This window comes from Triticum urartu, chromosome 3A, assembly GCF_056163025.1.
Source record: "Triticum urartu cultivar PI428250 chromosome 3A, HENAU_Tu73, whole genome shotgun sequence".
NCBI classification, from domain to species: Eukaryota; Viridiplantae; Streptophyta; class Magnoliopsida; order Poales; family Poaceae; genus Triticum; species Triticum urartu.
In genome coordinates, this window is record NC_141875.1 from 153,808,415 (window position 1) to 153,814,944 (window position 6,530).

The window sequence follows — 6,530 nt, forward strand, 5'->3', positions numbered from 1 at the left end:
ATTTGTAGTGTATGTAGCACTCGTGATGTATTCAGTGGCTACGACATGAGCACTTTGCTGAAACTAGTAATGAATGAAACCTGTGTAGCAGGCTGGGCATAGTGTTTTGAACATCTAATGATTTCTATTAATGGAAATCAGGGGGTATCCCCTTTTGCTCTTATGAATAAATAAATAGCAGAGGCCCTATCAGGTCAACTTTGTTCTCATTCGAAGACGTCGAGCAAATTGCAGTCCAACAGCAAACTATGTCATCAAATTCAAGTTTCACAGCCAAATATGAGTACAACTAAACAACAATGTCATCATGTTTTAGTTGTCATACAATCACCAAACACAAATCAGCATACATAACAAGTGATGTTCCCACAGCAAAATACTAAACAACATGTTCATCAGGTTTCAGTTGTCATAGCAAACACAAATTCACATAGTAGATAGAAAAACGTCTTCTGACAGGCAAATACGACAAAAGCAATGTAATCATCATCCGCAGCAGCAGCGTCAACATCTTCGCCATGTGTATCAGTATGAATCGTAATTTCCCATGGTGTCATCTTCTTCTTCGTCCTCAACGTCCTCGAACGTTGGCTTCTTCTTGATCAACTCTTGTATGTCCACAGCACGACAGGCAATCTTTTCGCTGACGTCATTGACGTGATGGTTCTCAAAGACATTAGGAACATCTGTGTTATCTAGTACATCAGGAGCAGTGTAAGCATCATCTTGTTGTGCAACTTCATTAAATGAATTCCTCTGCTCAAACCTTTGCAATACTCTCCAGTCATCGCTACGTGCAAATGTGTCTTCAAAGAAAAATATCTGTGTTGCTTGATTTGCCAAAATAAAAGGCTCGTTGGTCTGGTACGCCGCCTTGACATTGATGGATTTGAAATAATCATCAGCTCTGGGTTTTGCGATCCTGGAAAACAAGTTATACCAACGACAGCACAACAGAACCACACACCGATGATCCTCTAAACTGGAGATATACTACAACTAAACAATGTCTCTTATGTTAGCATACATTTCAGTTGTCTCTTTGTCATACGTATTCGTGCTCATGATGGCACTGTTTTGTGTTTCCTGCCATCGTCTCGTGCAAGGGTGTTGTAGCACACATCTCCAACGATGCAAGATTCATAATGTCTTACCCGAGTATCAGGACCCATTGCTAGTGAGTAAAGGGCATCATCAACTGCCTGCCCATCCTCCCGCATCTTCTTAACCTATGGTTAGAAAATAGACAAGCTGATCATCTTATGTACTCAATATATTAAAAAAAACTGACAATGCACTTCAAAAGCTTACATGGTTCTTGAACCATTTCGCAAATCCTTCCATAACCAGTTTGTCAATGTTTCTTGGATTTTGCGGCAGTAACTCCTCTTTGTAGATGCTGCACAACATAGTGATCGCGTCAAACATCTAAATATATAAGAATGTGCTACAAGTTTGGTAGATTACAATGTATAAGCTACAATACTGCACTTACTTGATATAAGGTAGTATCTCAGGACAGTTATTCAACACATACCAAACCATTTTGTCCAAATCTTCAGGTTTGTCCTCTTGTCGACTCTTCCCTGTAACTCGAACAGAATAATCGAGAACATTGAGTCCGGGATTGTCTTCACCCACCTCTTTGCTAAGCTGATCAGTTGTTTCAATGTATTTTGAGCAGAATGTCAATGCTTCTGTAGCAATGTAGGCCTCTGCAATGGAACCCTCGGGTCTAGCTCTGTTCCTAACATAGCCCTTGAAAGTGCCTAGCCGCCTTTCAATAGGGTACATCCAGCCATACTGTACTGGACCTCTAAGTAGTGCCTCATCAGGTAGATGAACAGCCAAATGCACCATCACATCAAAGAAGGCTGGTGGATATATCTTCTCAAGGTCGCATAGGATAGTTGGTATCTTGTCTCTAAGACGCTCCAAAGCATCTATCCTGATATTCCTACTACAAAGTTCCCTGAAGAATTGTCCCAACTCTGCAATTGCTCTGTATAAGTCAGGGCGGCCCAATCCTCTAAGGATAACAGGTAAAACCCTTTGAAGTAGGACGTAGCAGTCATGAGTTTTCAACCCTTGTACCTTGTTTCCACTGCAACTGCTCTGTATAAGTCAGGGCAGCCCAATCCTCTAAGGATAACAGGTAAAACCCTTTTAAGTAGGACGTGGCAGTCATGAGTTTTCAACCCTTGTACCTTGTTTCCATCTGCACTGACTCTCCTTTCAGGGTTGGAAGCAAATCCATGTGGGAATCTCACACGTGACAGGACCTCGCAGAATTCTTTTCTTTTTACCTTGTCCAAGACGTACACAGCTGGTGCCATATCCTGTGGTTTACCTTCATCTTGCACCTGCAAATCCTGTCTGATACCCAGGTGTGTCAAATCAATCCTAGAATTTAAGGTATCTTTCGTCTTGCCTTCAGTATTAAGAAGTGTGCCGATAATGCTGTCACATATATTTTTCTCGATGTGCATCACATCAAGATTATGTCGCAGATCCAAATCTTTCCAATACTCCAAGTCCCACAAAGTGGACCTGCGGGTAAACAATAATCTCTCTTCTGCCCTGCCATGCTTCCTTTTCCCGCTACCATTATCAGGATGGTTTCCTGGTGTAATATGCCTGACCTTCTCTAATTCCACTTGCAACTCATCGGCGGTGAGCCTCTTTGGCGCATCACGGGTTTCATGCTTTGCATTGAACACATGTCTTCAGTATTTTCTAGGAAGCGGCTTGTCCTTGGCAAGGAAACGACGGTGTCCAATGTAACAGATCTTGCTAAGTATTGCGTATGACAGCGGATTCCTGTCACAGCGAACACATGCATTGTAACCATGTGTCGTTCTCCCTGACGTAGTGCCCAAAGCCAGATAATCATGGATGCACCAAATTATAACAGCACGTAGAAAGAAATCAGCTGGTGAGCTGCTATATAGGTCTCGAGTGAGAACACCCTTCCATAGCTGTTGAAGTTCCTCCACAAGAAGCTCCATGAACAAATCAAAATCCTTTCCAGGACTTTTTGGACCTGGGATGAGCAAGGCCATCATGTAGTTTGATTCTTTGGTGCAAACATTTCGAGGCATGTTGTAAGGGATAACAAGCACTGGCCACATGCTATATGTGGCGCTCTGGTGGCCAAATGGGTTAAATCCATCTGAAGCTAAGCCAAGTCTAATGTTTCTCGGGTCAACAGCAAACTCTTTGTGTTTATCATTGAAGCTTTTCCACTCACTACCATGAGATGGATGGCTCATTACATTCTGATCTCTGTACTCCTGGTTCCTAGAATGCCACGGTACATCCTCTCTTGTTTCAGCATCATGAAACAACCTCTGCAATCTTGGTGTAATTGGAAAATGTATCAGAACATTATGAGGAATCCTCTTCACAACATCGCCATCTTTCCATCTTGATGATTTGCATTTTGGGCATTCACTTAAGTTGGCATAATACTTCCAGAACAGAACACAATTATTCTTACAAACATGGATCATATCATATCCAATTCCAACTGCATGAAGGATAGGTGTGTGGCAGATCAGATGCATCTGGGAAAGATTCGCGGAAAGCAGCCAACATCGCATCAAATGATTTGTTGGTCATCCACTCAGATGTCTTCACCTGAAGAATGGTGACCATAGCTGAGAATACTGACAGCTTATTTCCTGGGGTGACAGCAACGTTGCATTGTTCCAACATGTGGGCCCACCATTTTTCTTCTGCAGGTGAAAGTTCACAGAATGCACGAGCATTTCGTAGCATTGTTTCAATGTTGGTCAAACTCACTGGCTCTGCCACCACCACCTCATCCTCCTCTTCCACTTGAGCATCAGGCAGATCAAGATGGTGATCTGCTGCTTCCACGTAGTAAATAACATTGACATTCACAGCTTCACCATGATGAACCCACCTAGTATATGTGACCGACATCCCATACAAGTGTAGATGATTTTGCACAGTTGACTGGGGTCTTGTAACTGAATTCATACAACTGCTACACGGGCAGAGCACATCTGATTTAGAACCACCATACTCAGCTCTGATAAAGTTCATGAAGTTTTCAACCCCCTCGACATATGCAGCGGAGAATCTTTGAGCAGAAGTTATCCAAGTCCTGTCCATCTATTAGACATACAAATTAGTTCTTCTACTAGATATTACAGGAAAACATATATGCTTTTTTATGAAGTCCAGAAAAAAATACCTAGGTCGATGTCTAAAGCTATGGAAAGATATTTGGACGAGCAGATCTAAGTAAAGAAATATATGTAAAGCTAATTCAGCAAACAGATTTGAGTGCCAAATTATGGCAGGCTGTTTCAGCAGTCAATGAGGCCGAGCACACAGCCATCGAACTATCAAAGGCCATCGCAGCAACAAAGATCGAGTATAAAACGGTGCAGAGCTATTTCACCTAACAGATTGGCTACTAGACCATGACAATCTACATCACAATAAATATATGGCAGGATATTTTAGCAACTAATCATCCTTGGCATGCCATCTCAGCTAAGCAGATTGAGTGTAGAACAGGGCAAGGAAGCTTCTTAAGCAGAGCATATTGACAGTAAACTACTTTGGCAAACAGTGAGATTAACAGCGTCTATCAGCTAACATTCAGCGCTACACCGACATGAACGGGGCCTCAGTCTAGAATGCGAGTACCGTGGGAGAAGCTGACCGCCGTGCGTCTCCATACGAACGTCGCCAGCGGTGGCGGCGCTGACCGTCGTGCGCCTCCACAAGAACGTAGCTAGAGGTGGTGGCGCGGCTAGAGGACGGCAGTCTACGAGAGCGTACTGTGGGAGCTAGAGGATCGCTGAACCGCGGCGCCGACGTATCGGCGCGGCAGGGAGGGCGGCTTTGGTGGAGCGAATGGAGTGGAGGGGGACAGGGGGGAGGGAGGTTTGGGGAATATTATTGGCTAGTTGGCCGAAGGGCGGTTGAATCGGATTTGGGGGGAATTTTTGGGTGTGGGGGGGAGGATTTTCGCGCGGTGGGCGGGGGAGTTTGGCGCATGATCGGTTTCTCCAAGTGCAGTCCCACGTGTCAGTGAAGAGGCAAGCCGAAGCGCGTTCCGTTTGCGTGAGCCGTGTGCAGGACCGAACGTGTGTGGGGTGCAAGGCGACCGCGACAGGAGTGATGTGAGTGTACCACATTTTTTCCTTTTAAACTAGGTGCTTCGCCCCCACAAAAAAAATATGTTGCTTCGCGCGATCCATCGATACTACTACAAGTAATCCGGTAATCCCGACTAAAACGGTGCGTCCGGGTCTTTTCTCGCGTGATATGCTGGGAGGTTGGCTTAGTTGGGTTTTTTAGGACGAGTAATACTACACCTACGTAATTAACGTAATGTGAAATGTGTGAGCTGTTGACTGTAGATTGGGGGGAGGGAGGGGCCCACACCATGAAAATCAGTGGAGGAGAGAGAGGCTATTTACGTTAACCCTTTTGTAGGTTCCCGTAGATGTAGAAAGATGTGTCTGATCCTGCAATATAGGCCGTCCGATCTATATCTAACGGATAGGAAGGAAACTATGACAATTTACCCGCACTCCTCTCCACATTTGCAGATAAGGCTTTCCCTCGTTCATCCTTTTCTCCCACAAGATCTTGATCTTCCGTGCAACGCACGGGCATCTTGCTAGTACTCCTACAATATGTATATTATTGTGAAAGTTCATATACACCGGCCAAGATTAATGCAAACACGGTAGATTTTCATTACATTTTGAACTTTTATAGGACAAAAAAATAAAATAAACCCGACCCTAAACCTATTCTGCGACGGCGACCGACGTCCTCCATCTGTGATCTCCATGTACGGGGGCGGGGTTCAAGACCCGTGAAGTGAGGGTGCGGTCTCCGACGAGGAAAAGTAGAACACGGGAGACGGACCGGCCAGTTGGCACACCATGCACTGCCGCCTCCCATGCCCTACTCATCCTCGGAGGAGTCCCAGACCTCGGCGGTGCCGGACGTTGGATGGCGGCAAGTAGGACGCGTGGCTGACGGTGCTCCCGTCGTCGGCCGCCAGCGTGGCCACTGCTTGTGCGGCGACTTCAGCGAGGGGGGCGACCTCGAGCTCCATCCCTGAAGACAAGCTCTCCCGCAGAGCGTTCGCGCTTGCGGTCATAGCAGATGTGGTTTCAGGTAGGAGGACGATGCGCTATGGTGTGGAGGTTAGCTGGGCGTTGCCGCTTTAAGTAGCGCATTCCGGTGAGGCCAAGCGTCCGGGTGCGTCATTAAGTCGCCGGAGTTGTTCCTCGGGCACCGAGCCTCTTAATGATGACATACGAACGGACGACATGAATGCAGGCAGCTGGCGCCGGCTGGGAATGCACCGCGCGACAGCGTGAGGGACGAGGGTTTTTGTGTGCCAGGGTAGTCAGCTGCGGTCGTGCCAACGTTGGAGATGCCCTTTGCTCACATGCGATCCCCGCATGTCATTGAAAAAGCAAGACGACCCGGCATGGTCTCAGGTCTGGAGGATGCAGTTGGCCGCGCTA